The sequence below is a fragment of the Mchenga conophoros genome, linkage group LG13 (genome assembly GCF_057382185.1).
Source record: "Mchenga conophoros isolate Kocher_MC1m ecotype Shallow Benthic linkage group LG13, M_conophoros_male_GT1.1, whole genome shotgun sequence".
In the NCBI taxonomy this organism is placed as follows: Eukaryota; Metazoa; Chordata; class Actinopteri; order Cichliformes; family Cichlidae; genus Mchenga; species Mchenga conophoros.
In genome coordinates, this window is record NC_140538.1 from 27618935 (window position 1) to 27632496 (window position 13562).

Here is a 13562-nt window from a genome sequence, read left to right on the forward strand (position 1 = left end):
AATGTTTGATTGTACTCAATAATTGTAAGTACATTTATTGGGAGTAATGACATTTATTGGGGAGAGTTTGCAAAAATTAATATCCCTTCATCTGCTTTACAAGGAAGTTTGTTTTCTCATCAACTTCTCACATATTTTTTTGACTCTGTCATTGGCCTCTAAGGTGTCCAGATGCTTGAACCACCTCAGCTGGCTCTTTCTGATGCGGAGAAGCAGTCGTTCTACTCTGATTGCCTTCAGAAGGACCAAACTCTTCACCCCGTTTCTACAGAAGAGCCCAGAGGAAGCTCATTTCTGCTGCTTACATTCTTTTGGTCCCTGTCCAGAACTTGTGGCCATAGATGAGCATATGAACGTGAAGTACTGTGCAGAATCCGTATGCCTTAAGAAATCCTTAACTAATAGGAAGAAATCCAGCAACCACATAGGACCCACGACATGCACCTGATACTTAATGTACTTGGAGTTGGACCAACTTAATTAATGAATTAATGATGATTCAACTTATTTACTAGTTAATTTAACTGAGGTGATCCAACCCATGCAAATTACATTAGTCCAACAAAAATGCTGATAGAAAACCATTTATTAATCTTTTCCATGATTATTTGAAGTTCATATAAAGAGTTGATTTAAAGAGTTAAGTCTAACATAAATGTTTAATTTATAACAACTTTCACATAGTTGTCACTCCATCTCCTATCTTTATCAGGGTTATGGGGGGATGTCATGGGCTGAGAGGCAGGGTACACCTACACCTCTAAAGTCTGACCTAACCCCACTATCTGCCTTTGGACTGCAGAATTCAATTCAATTTTATTTATATAGCGCCAAGTCACAACAAAAGTCGCTTTATATTGTACAGTAGATCGTACAATAATAGATACAGAGAAAAACCCAACAATCATATGACCCCCTATGAGCAAGCACTTTGGCGACAGTGGGAAGGAAAAACTCCCTTTTAACAGGAAGAAACCTCCAGCAGAACCAGGCTCAGGGAGGGGTGGGGCCATCTGCTGCGACCGGTTGGGGTGAGAGAAGGAAGACAGGATAAAGACATGCTGTGGAAGAGAGACAGAGGTTAATAACAGATATGATTCAATGCAGAGAGGTCTGTTAATACATAGTGAGTGAGAAAGGTGACTGGAAAGGAAAAACTCAGCAGCCTACGTCTATTGCAGCATAACTAAGGGAGGATTCAGGGTCACCTGGTCCAGAACTAACTATGTGCTTTAGCAAAAAGGAAAGTTTGAAGCCGAATCTTAAAAGTAGAGATAGTGTCTGTCTCCCGAATCCAAACTGAAGAAACAGAAGAAAGCTGGAGTACAAGGAGAGAACCCACTCAAACACAGGGAGAACATGCAAACTCCACACAGAAAGGCTGATGGTGCATCAGGTTGGGGCCTACTATGCATACTATTCATACTACCTGATGCTCAGGCCCTTCTTGCTGTCAGGTAACAGAGATAACCACCGCACCACGAGCTGATTTTCCTGTGGTTTGAAATCTCGTGTGATCTTGTGAATTTCACGTGTCCAGGCAACTAACCACTCTTATGGCATTTTATCACGTCATCTCAATAACAATAAATTGAGTTGTTGAATTTCATGCAGATCGTAGGTGACTTAATTAATTTAATTAAGTTAGACTCTTGTAAATGTAATAACCACCCAATTTATTTATTTTAATGCAATTGATCAGTTTATTGAAGCCTCATCAGAAATGGATAAAAAAACACACACAATAGAATACTATCAGTCATGGACTGGCCTCCCCAGAGCCCAGACCCCAACATTACTGAAGCAGTGTGGGATCATCTTGACAGAGAATAGAAAAAAAGGAAGCCAAAATCCAAAGAAAAACTTTAAAAGTTCTTCAAGAAGCCTGTAGAACTATTCCTAAAGATTAAAAATATGAACAAGAAAGTGTATCTAAGAGAGTTCAGGTTATGTTGAAGAATATTAGTGACCATATAGCAGATGCTGGCTGAAGCTGAAAGATTGTTTTTGCCCTATTTACTCTAATTATATGTAGGTCTGCACATTTATGTCTAATTAATGTTTTTGCACATGTTTTTCCATTTTCCAAGTAAAACCAAGAATTAGTGGTTGCCTGAGACTTTTGAACACTACCGGGAAATCAAGAACTTCACTTTTACGCTCAGCTCTTCAACAAGGAACTGAAAAAAAAAAAATCAAAACTAAAAATGTAACTCTATTACCTGAACCTCTTCTATTGAAAACACACTGAAACTCATCATAAAAATATACTTCATACTGTGCATACTACCTTTTTGATGTACTAAACAAAACATGGTTGTGAAATCCCTAGAATCCACGTTCCTTCCTCATCTGGAAATTCTCTGCTTTAATGGGCAGACGTAAGTATATGTTCTGTGTATTTTTTATTGTGTGTCATCATAGACAAAACAAACTATGAATTCCAACCTTTCCAGTTCATCTCACCTGGTTTGGCCACTTGACAAGCCAAAAGAGTTCCAGTTTAACATCAGGGTCAAACGGCAACTGATTATCTGTTATTCTAGGATAGTAAACAGTGTGTAAGCTGTACTTAAATAACAAATAATTTAACCACAGACAGGATATATAGGATCTTTTTTTGCTTTGCCTCTTGTATCCAGATCAATAAGAGTTTAAATCAGAGAGCAACAAGACTACACTGACTCCTCTTTGGTGTAGTCTGTGACTGGAGCAAAATAAATAAATGATGTTTTAATGGATTGCATTCACTACCTAACTTTGTCAGGCTGCTGTGTGGTGCTGGGTAGGTAAAGTAGAGGGAGTTTGTCAGACGTTTCAGTGTAAATAGCTGCGTGCTGCTGAAAATAAGTATTAAGGGCACAGAGAGAGGGAAAAAATACAGCAACAATGTAAAAACACTGATCAAAGCAGCTTTAAAATTGCAATAATTGATATTTCTAAAATGCACAATGGATTCAGTTACATGCATAATGAAAAAAGTTACCCAAGGAGACAAAAGACCCTACTGATGGATTCTATCATTTAACTCTTTGACAGTTATTATGTAGAAAAGAAAGTTTAGCATTTAATTGTATTGTGTCATCATGTTTTTGTTCCATACAGCTTTGCACCCTATCCCAATATGTACTAATTCATTAGGTGTGTAAGTATTAGGTTGCTAGTACTGGATTGGACCTCCTTTTGACTTTACAACTGCCTTAAATCTTTGTGATGTAGATTCAATAATGTGTTGGAAACATTCCTTAAGATTTTGCTCCATATTGATGTGATAGCATAATGTGACAGCACACATCCATGATGTCCATCTCCCACAGCAGCTTTATTTGATTGCTTTAGCAGAAATCTGGTGACTGTGGAGCTGTGAACTCATTGTCAGGTTCAAGAGACCAGTTTGGGATAACCTAAGTTTTGAGATATGGTGCATTAACTTGCTGGAAGCAGGTATAAAAAGATGAGTACAGCGTGGTCATATAGAGATAGACATGGTCAACAGTAATACACAGGTAGGCTGTGGTGTTTAAGTGATGCCTAGCCCTAGAAAGGGGCCCAAAGTGGTCGAAGAAAATATCCCTGACATCATCAAGACTCATCAAACCAGGCAACCACGTTTCAATCTTTTCATGTCCAATTTTGATGTGTCTGCGCGAGTTGTAGCCCGAGTTTCCTGTTCTTAGCTGACAGGAGCAGTATGTGGTCTTCTGCTGCTGTAGGCCATGTGCTTAAAGGCTGGACATGTTGTGCATTATGAGATGCTCTTCTGCGTGGTTTGGCTGCTTATTTGAGTTATTGTTGTTATTTTCACCCAGAAAACTGCTGCTCATGGGATATTTTTTGATTATTCTCTGCAAACTCTAGAGATGTTTGTGTGGGAAAATCCCACCAGATCAGCAGTTCCTGAAATACTCACACCAGCCCATCTGTTACCAACAAACATGGCACGCTCAAAGTCACTTAAATCAGCATTCTGATACTCGTTTGAACTTCAGCAGCTTCTCTTGACCATCTCTACATGACTTGATTTGCTTTGTAATGGGCTGATTGGAGATTTGCAATAACAAGAAGTTGAATAGGTATACCTAATGAAATGGCCAGTGAATGTTTACTGGGGAAAGTACATATAATTAAAATAGAAAACATGATATTAAGCAGATTCTTGGATCTTCCTCCCAGTTGTGTCAGAAAGGTCATCTGGCGTGAGAATCTGCCAAATCAAACATGCGGAGCTACCTGCTGTGGTGACCCCCTGTGAATAAGGGAGCATCTGAAAGCTTATATCATTTGTTTTATTTGTGTCCCCTCATTTCATCCTGTACATCCTCACTTGTAAAGCCAAGTGTGAGTAAGTGAATAGACTGAAATGTGGGGAAAACACGGCCACGTTCTGAACATAAGAACATACAGGGCAGAAAAGCTAGCTGGGGGTGGCTTCAAGTAACCCTCTCACATTATTTCAGTTGGGTCAGTACATAAAATTAGCTTTTTCAATTTATTTTTCTTCTGGTTTTTTTATATCCTGCCTGGACTGTGCCCTGGCATATTTCTCCACCTCCTCTTGGCCAGAGTGGATCCCACTGCGAGGAAGCCTATTTTGGAGCTCCCAGTGGGTGCATTATAATATCGCCCCATACCAATTTATCTTCCCTGAGCAATTAATTTGGAGCATGTTATTCTGCTGGGACAAAGGTCAGTTATTTTCTGAAAGAGGCCTGAAAGATGGCCTAAATCATTTTTAGTTTAAAGCGGGACTGATTGATATACGTCTCCCTGCTCTGGCATATTGCTCTGGATTCTAAATATGTAGCTTCAAACTAGATAGATATATTCTGAAAAGATGCAGCTGTATTAGAAGGTTTGTAGCTACTTCAGGGCAGAAAAGCAGATAAAAAAAGAGTCCTGAGATATAAACTTTTTAGAGCTTTAAAATCGAAACATAATATTTCATATTAGCAGAGGTTCAAACTATTTGTGCTATTTGAAAGGTGCTGCTTGTAGCAATCAGTGAACATAGTGTAGTCTCCACTCTGCAGGACGTTTTTGTGTCCTTCATCCTGTTGTTTTGGTTTTGCTTCCTGTTTTATTTCTCTCTTTGTACTCATGACATCTGCATTTCATCTGCAGCAGTGGCAAAGTTTTGATTATCAAAGTGTACACTAACTGCAGAGAGTTAGAACAAGGACTCCACACTTAGAGCCAAAGGAACTCAAGGTGATGTAGCCTTACTGTGATTGGTCTAGACCCAAGTATAGGTTAAGTGGTCAAAACTATGGAAATATAGGGGTCCTCCATACAGCAGAGAAATGTCAGTCCACCCATTTCATTCTGTTTATCCAGTTCAGCATCATAAAGAGGCAGGGTGTCGCTGGGCTAACACACAAAAACAACATTTTACCCCTACAGCCAAATTAGAAACGCCAGTTAATCTAACCCCACTAACTGCATGTCTCTGGACTGTAGTGAGAAGCTGGAGTACCCAGGGAGAGCCAAGGCAGTCTCCAGACAGAAAGGCTGCCGTCCTGATGGTGGATTCAAACTGTGAGGTAACAGTGCTAACCACAGCACCACCGTGCCGCCACGTGCTAAGATACATCAAGGCTGTGAAAAGTGATTACAAGAAAGTGAGACAAAAACAAGAAGTGGAATTGCATTATCAACCACTTACCAGTTATTTCATCATCTATTAGCTGGAAACTGGAAAAAACAAAACAAAATGTCTTTGAAGTAAATAGTTCCAAGTGACCTCGCAGTAGTTCCCAAAACTGCTAGCAGCAACCAGACATGCTCTTTAGGAACTGGAGGAGACCAAAACAGAGCTCAAAGGAGAGTGCATAACGAGCTGAAGTTATGAGGCAATAAAAGGTTTACCAACATGTTCACCACAGGATGATATCACAGCATTGTCTTTGTATGTTTGGCCCAAATGGACATAATGGGGCTTTAAATGATCATTTTCCAGGCGATCTCTCTGCACGAGCCTTCGGGAACCATTTGTTATTGAAGAAACCAATAAATATTTTCGAGTGATCTTTTTACCCTTGATGAAAGATCAAACATGAAACTGAATCTCTTCTCTTCTCCTGGCCAAGGTGGAAGCACTTGCCAAACCAGATCTTTGATATTCCTCAACAGGGTAAGTTTCACGGTGTCATCTCACGCCTCGCTTTTACTCGTAACATCATAATTGTGATGATGGCTTATGTCACAAAACCGCCGTGTTAGAGGCATGCTTTTCTCCCCTCCCTAAATAGTGTCTACTCATAAGTACTTCTGCGTCACAGGCTCGGGGCCATTCACCTCACTAAAACAACTGCCGTTTAGCAACAGCAGCCCATCCAAAACACCGAGGGGGTTGCTCTCAGGGCCAAGTTCACCTTTCTTACTCATTCCAGCATTAATTCAAACTAAAATTGGCAATATGTCAAGCAAACAACCCCGTGATTCAGACTTGTAATGAGACAACTGTACTAAATATAAACCGCTGGGATTAGGCCCTTTTTTTATGCTGCTTGTCAAACACAAAGCTCCTGAAGGTGCTGAAAACAGGCCTGTGTGTTCCTAGGAAACGGCTGCTGCCAAAACGGGAAACAAACCATGCTCTGTGCTGCTCTCCAGAGCCTTATGTAAATGTCCCGGCAGAGCGGGGCTTAATTGACATCAACCGGTGGCCTCGGCCCAACTGGAAAAGATCACACTTCCACGCTGTGACCAACAGGTGTTTGCTTTCCAAGGACATTTTGGGAGTTGCTTGTGTGAAAAGGTTGCTAATGTAAACTATTCAGCAGAAATGGAAATTGCAAATGTACTTTGGGCTGCCCCTCGTTGCACAACTGGGCATTGAGAGGAGGAGCTGAAACTGTCCATTATATTACCACAGAATCGGGAAAGGTAAGGCAAGAGGTACACAGGCTTAAAACAAAGCTGATGCTTGCATTCTTGTCTACTCCCAGCAGATGGCGGTAGAGATCAAGGCTCTCTACAAGGTGTGGGAGAATTCCCCCCGATTCCAAATGATTCTGTCGTTCACTGTTAAGCAGGCTATATAGGGGAAAAGAGCACGAATCCACATGAGGTCTGATTATCTTCCTACACTGATGATATTTGTAATCCAACCTTTAAACAGAGCCGTCTCTGTATGCAAGAGACGAGGCTGAACATTTAACTAACAGCTGTGATCTTCAGGCCCTCGGGCATTCTGAACAGCACGACCTCAGGTGCTAATCTGGATTGCAGTGCAAACCTGTCATTATTCATATATATTTGTCACATTATGATGTGAACAATATCAAAAACGGAGGACTTCAAGAGCAGCTGAAATCAGGGAACAACTGATAAACCTACTTTAAAAACAAGAGCATCATTGAGCCCTTGTCGAATATAATGTCCCAGTTTTTTCACTTTTTTACAGTTATATATTGTGTGAAAGAGTTGTGAATAACCTCACTATTGTTTTATTTAAACATTACACAGTATATCAGCTTTCTTTAAAATGTTGTTTGCTCAAAATTATTAAAGGAACACTTTGTAAACACATCAGATCTCTTTTGGGGGGGAATCACGCTGGACAACTATTCTGATATGGATATTGTGCTAGGAACAAAAGATGCCACATCATTTGATGGGAATGGAAGTGATCAACTGAGAGAGGGCTGAATTTAAAGTGAAAAAATGATCCAGCGGACTAGTTCATCGTAACCTTCAGAGGTCTGTGTGTCTCTCTGACCCAACAATGAACGGTGATGTTCTAACATTATCTTCGGCTTCTCCAGACCCCTTCACGTCTGTCGCACATGCTCAGGGTGAACCTGATCTCATCTGTGAAAAGCACAGCACAGCGGTGATGGACCTGCTGATGCTGGTATTCTATTGCAAATGCCAGCTGGGCTCTACGGTGCTGGGCAGTGAGGATAGCCCTCAGGCCATCCTCATGAAGTCTCTTTTTGATTGTTTGGTCAGAAACATTCACACCAGTGACCTGCTGGAGGTCATTTTGTAGCTCTGGCAGGGCTCATCCTGTTCGTCCTTGCACAAAGGAGCAGATACGAGTCCTGCTGATGGGTTAAAGACCTTCCATGGCCCTGTCCAGCTCTCCTAGAGTAACTGTCTCCTGGAATCTCCTCCATGTTCTTCAGACTGTGCTTGGAAACACAGCAAACCTTCTGGCAGTGGCACGTATTGATTTGCTATCCTGGAGGAGCTGGACCAGCTGTGCAACCTCTGCAGGGTCCAGGAATCTATCCAAAAGCAAAACTGGAGAAACAAACAGAAAAGATGAAGAGAGAAATAAATGTCAGTAAACTCCACCTGTGAAACCATTTCTGTTTTGAGGTTGTCTCACTGTGGTCCCTCTTCTGCACCTGTTAATAATTTCACTAACACCAAAGCAGCTCCAGATCAATATCCCAGAAGTTTAACCGACCTAATGCTAAATTCTGATTAAATAATGTTCCTTCAATTTCTTGAGCAGTGCAGATTTCAACACATATTTATGTCTGCTGCTACTTGTGAGTGGACGCTGTGAAAGGCTTTTTTTATATATATATATCATGCTGAAGGCCTTTAGTGAAAGTAAAATTTGGCTTTTTAGTGTTATGATACTAAAGTGATGTTTCACCAAGTGTTTACTTTTTCTCCTATTTTGTTACCCCTCCACACGTTGAAGGACTCAACTTTAAAATGAGCACTGAATTAAAAGGAGAGAAAAAAAACAGCATCTTTTAGTAACTGGTCACATAGCACAACACTGATCCCAGGCACAGCAGCAAATCTAGAGCAGAATAGCTCAAAGGAGTGAAAGTGTTGCAGTGGCTGCACCTGTAGAGAGCTGTGCATAAACGAATTTCCACCAACATCACTGAACAGAAGCAAAACTGTAAAGAAGAGTGCGCCGAGACTCCTCTACAATGATGTAAAATATTAATAAAGTCATTCAGAAAACTAATGCTTCATGTTATTGGTGCTAATGTTGTTCCACAAGCTGCTGAATCATTTGGTGTACTTATTATTTTAGATGACTGCAGAGTGCCCTGTGAAAGCTCTTATTCACATATTTGACTTGAGTCAGAGTCAGTGTACACAGCTCCTTCTATTTACCATGTGAGTTGACTATAGTCGTTAATCTAAAGACTGGACTGTTACGTGGATGTCTTGCACGTGCAAAACTCAAAAAAGGGTTAGTTCAAAGTGAACAATATTCCTGCAGATAACACATCTGGTGAGGAAAGTCTCAGGTTTGATATCCAAGTAAAGCAAAGCATCAGCATCAGGCAGGCAGTGGGTTTTTTGCTCTCCTGTAATTTGCAGATTGGCTTCTGAAGATTGGGATCTAAGTATTTCAAACACCTTTGGGTTTTTGTGGTGGGACACACTGGTGGGAGCTGGAGAGTGCCACTTCTGTGGCGGTGCTATGAAGGTATTTGAACTGCGTGGTACGTGTCAAAGTAACGCCAAGACCCAACATTTCCCAGCAGAACTGTGCTGTGACGGCGAGGCCAGTGCTGTGAGCTGGTTTTAATGTCGCGCTAATTATCACACTAAACTCATATTTAGTGCTGTGCACGGTGTGCTCATGTGCTTTTGAAGTTGACTGATCGAGTTAAATATTGAACCTGTCAGTTGTCCCTGTGGTACCACTGGGTGGCAGTGTTGGACCTACTCAGAACCATCCACTGGCTGATGAAAGACCTGTGGTTTGCTGTGAAGACTTTCATTTAATTGGGTGCAACTGCGCCACTGCATGCATTGATTGTATTGATTGAATTCAGTCAGTCTACTATTAGCTGTCCTTGTGAACCTAAAGTCAAGACAAATGGACCACTGTGCGGTTATAAATTATTCACTCGTTAGTAAGGACTGAGAAGTTCTTTCAGGAAGTATGATTCATGGTAACTTAAACAGCTTTTGAGGGGCATCACTGAGAAGTAATGGCTGGTGTCCAGGAGTCACTGCAGAGATGTGTGGCTAATGCCCACACTGACCAGAAGCCCATTATCCAGACCAGAGGAGGGGGCGAGATAACATCCTGAGTGACAGGTCTGTGGCAGCTGTGCAGTGAAGGAGCCCCCCTACCCCAACCCCAACGCACACACCACCCCATCCTCCTCACCCACCCCCACCCACTCCTCATCTCTGAGTGTCCATTCACAGAGGGAGGCGTTTGTTACTGCGTGACAGCTGTCACGGCCCCCTCTCGCCCTCGCCACTTCCTCCAACACGGCTTTCCACATCATTACCTCTCACCATAACCTGCTGTCCTTCCAAACCTGGAGACTTGTCAATGGAAGCGGAAATATCTGCATATCAAGAAGGACTTCAGGAGCAGCGAATAAAGGCGCTCACTTTGCAACTCTGCAGCTATTCACAGCAACGAAATAGGAAAATCATAAGTGGAAACGCAAACACACAAAAAAGGCTGGATAAACATAAGCCTTGATCGGTGCCGGAGGCAAAGAAAAACAAAAGAAAATCCAGCGACTTGAGAAGTTCGTACCTTCTCCAAAGAAAATCCAAAGAAAGGAAAATGTCACAGTGCACACATTTAGTTTGACTGACAGATGACATTTGGGAAGTGCCGTGCAACTAGACTGCAGCAATGAACAGTTAGCAGCAAATGTGTGACTAGGAAAAGTGAAGGTGTGCAGTCAAACGCCAAAACAAGCGGATGTGGCTGCAGATGTGACACTTGCTCGAGTTTGTAGTCATAAAAACGATTAACATGATTATGTTTAGTGGGCATCACCACCAGCAGTATTTGTGCCAATCAAAGCAGTGCAGCTTGTGATCATTCATTCCTTGACAAACACCCACAATAAAAGTATACAGTTATAATTCTTATGCTTGAGTTGTTTATACCGTTCAGATTGAGGATTGTGGAGCAAGCATCACAAAGTTTCATCCTTGTTAAGTAAATTGACAAAAAAAAAAGTCAAAATCATTTTTTTATCTTGTGGCCAGAAGGAAAAAAAAATAGTAATAGTTAAAAAATTTTTAGAAGCTATATATATATATATATATATATATATATATATATATATATATATATATATATATATACAAAATCGACATCACTTCTGGGTGTGATGTGGAGGTGCCTTAAACCTGTAATCTTTCTAATCGCCAGCAGGGGGCAACTCCTCTGCTTTCAAAACAATTGTGTGAAAGTTTATGGGAAAATGGCCACCGACCGCTTTACTCTCTGACCCCAGAAATCACAGAGTTTTCTCTACTTTCAAGTTCTGCTGAATAAAACTCTCAAATGATGTTTCTCATGAAATCAGACAATATAAAGGATGTTCTTTACTCTCTTTTTCTGAGCCTGGTTGCTCCTGAGATTTCTTCCTGTTAAAAGAGAGTTTTTTCTTCCCACTGTTACCAAGTGCTCCCTCAGAGGGGGGTCACCTGATTGTTGGGGTATATAAATAAAATAACTGAAATGAATTAAATAGATGAGAGGGTGGTACATCGACACATTTGCAGTGAGGAAGCAGTTGTTGCCATGCGGAGTTTTGAATTTGTAGTTTCCTTGTTTGAGGTCTTTATGAGTTCTTTATTCAACTTAAAGCTTTGCTGCTTTAAGTTGATTTCCATGATATTCCTTTAGATGCTGCCTGTTTGTCTTCCAGTGTTCCCTGAGTGAAGGTAACCTTGTTCCCTTGTATAGTTGTATTTAGTGTCTAGTTTCACTTCCTTTGTCATTTTACTTAATTAGCTCTTAATAAGCTCACTTTCAGCTCTGTCAGCCAGAGTATTTAAGCCCTCTCTTTCCTTTTACTTCTTGACAGAGCATCTGTTTTCCATCCACTGTGGTCTGTCTGTTTTAAATTCTGGTTTCCTTTGCCTGTGGACTTTTGTATTCTGTGGATTTTTCACCAGCTTTAATAAAGGACTCGCTTTTAGTTATTCTGTCTGTCAGAGTCTGCATTTGGGTCCTAATCCTGCAACCCTTGACAGTGGTGGTGAGAAAGCACAGATAGAGTTGTCGGGCAGCTTTAAGAAAGCAGATGTGGTATTTTTATTACAGGATGAGTCAAACCCTGAGCTGCATACAGCACTGCTGTGTTTCACAACATAGTTATTCAGGGTTGGACCATATGGGTCTTGGCATTTTATTAAAAACGGAATATCTTTCCTGTTTCTGTCATACATCCTTAATGTGACCACAGCTGGATCTTGTAATATTATACGAGGAGCTTTTATTACCTTATGAAAAATATTTGGTCACGCCTGCATTTTTATTTTTTCCATTGGAGAAAACATACTAAAAAATAGCATCACAGAATAACCTGATTTAGAGGCTTCAAGTATTGGGATTAGCCTTTGATAACACAGAGGTTAATCTTTAATTGAAAAGGAATCCGTGCAGTTTTATTAGGTGATAAACGCCTCCACCCAAGGCTGTAAATGTTCTGTGGGACGGCCAGCGCAGACCACTCCTGTCCTGTGCCTACCACTGTATTGTTCTGTATGATGCAGAGCAAACTAATAGAATAAAGAATAAACTGTGAATCACAGCATGATTCAACATGGCTTTTAAACAGACACTAAATCCTCTTTTTCAATAACCTAGTGCGTGTTGCTGAAGCCTGAGGTCAGTATTCAGTAAGCGAGAACCTTTACGGTGAAACTCACAAACTTCAGGAATTTAAAGACGTTTCTTTCACTGAATAAAATTATCCTGGTTACTATGCAACAGTTCATCCTGTCTCAGCCACAGGTTGAGCCACTATTTCACGGATGGCCACAATGACACAGTCACAGTCTATTAGTCACGGCATGCTTCCCGCAAACTCTGAGACACCTCATGCCACACCTAGCATGGGTTAAAAACGGGATGTGTGTGTGTAACCCATTACTTACAGTCTTTGTGCTTTGTAAAATGATAATGTGTAAAAAGAAGAAAGAAGCCTGGAAGGTTAATCAAAAACTACAGTACACGAGTAGGTGAGGATACTAGAGCCACAGTTCATATTGAGATTTTCTGATATGAAATGTTGTTGTGGATGCTGGTTTATACCTGCTTTCCTTGAACACATATTTTTTTATTCATTTATGACGCAAGAAAGAGCTGTAAAAGTGGCACAACAACAACTAAACAAAGGCAAATGAAGTGTCAACAGCTGATTCAATAGCCTGTCGCTTGTAAGACTACCTTTAGCTGAAATAACTTGAAGTCATTCTTTTCTGTGTGACCTTATCAGCCTCTCACATCACCGTGGATGAATTTTGGCCCACATCCCTTGTGTTGTCCTCGGGTCAAAAATGACCCCTAGGTGAATGGCAAACAAGTATATGGGAATCCCGAGGACAACACAAGGGTTAAATCATTACTTCCATTCATTGAAATTTGCAGGCATTCACTTATGCATAGCTCTCTCAAACTTTGACAGTAAGACAGCCTCACATTTGACTCCACGTTTGTGTACAGAGATGTTCGTGGTTGACTGAGTGACTGTAAGGTACCCTGTGACTGTAAAACAAGCTCAGATCATCCCTCCTACACCACCGTGCTCGACAGTTGGTATCATTTTGTGCTAATATGCTGTATTTGGTTTGGGTCAGATATCGCT

At 41.0% G+C, this 13562-nt stretch overlaps 1 protein-coding gene across 1 annotated transcript in view; it reads right to left on the reverse strand.

Moving 5' to 3' along the window:
• Positions 1 to 7479: 7479 nt before the first annotated feature.
• The window catches only part of pwwp2b (PWWP domain containing 2B), a 42674-nt gene continuing 36591 nt past the window's right edge, over positions 7480 to 13562 (reverse strand). The window contains exon 3 of the mRNA XM_085297581.1: positions 7480 to 8247. The gene's annotated coding sequence lies outside the window, so the exon portion shown is untranslated. The remainder of the gene's footprint in view (positions 8248 to 13562) is intronic.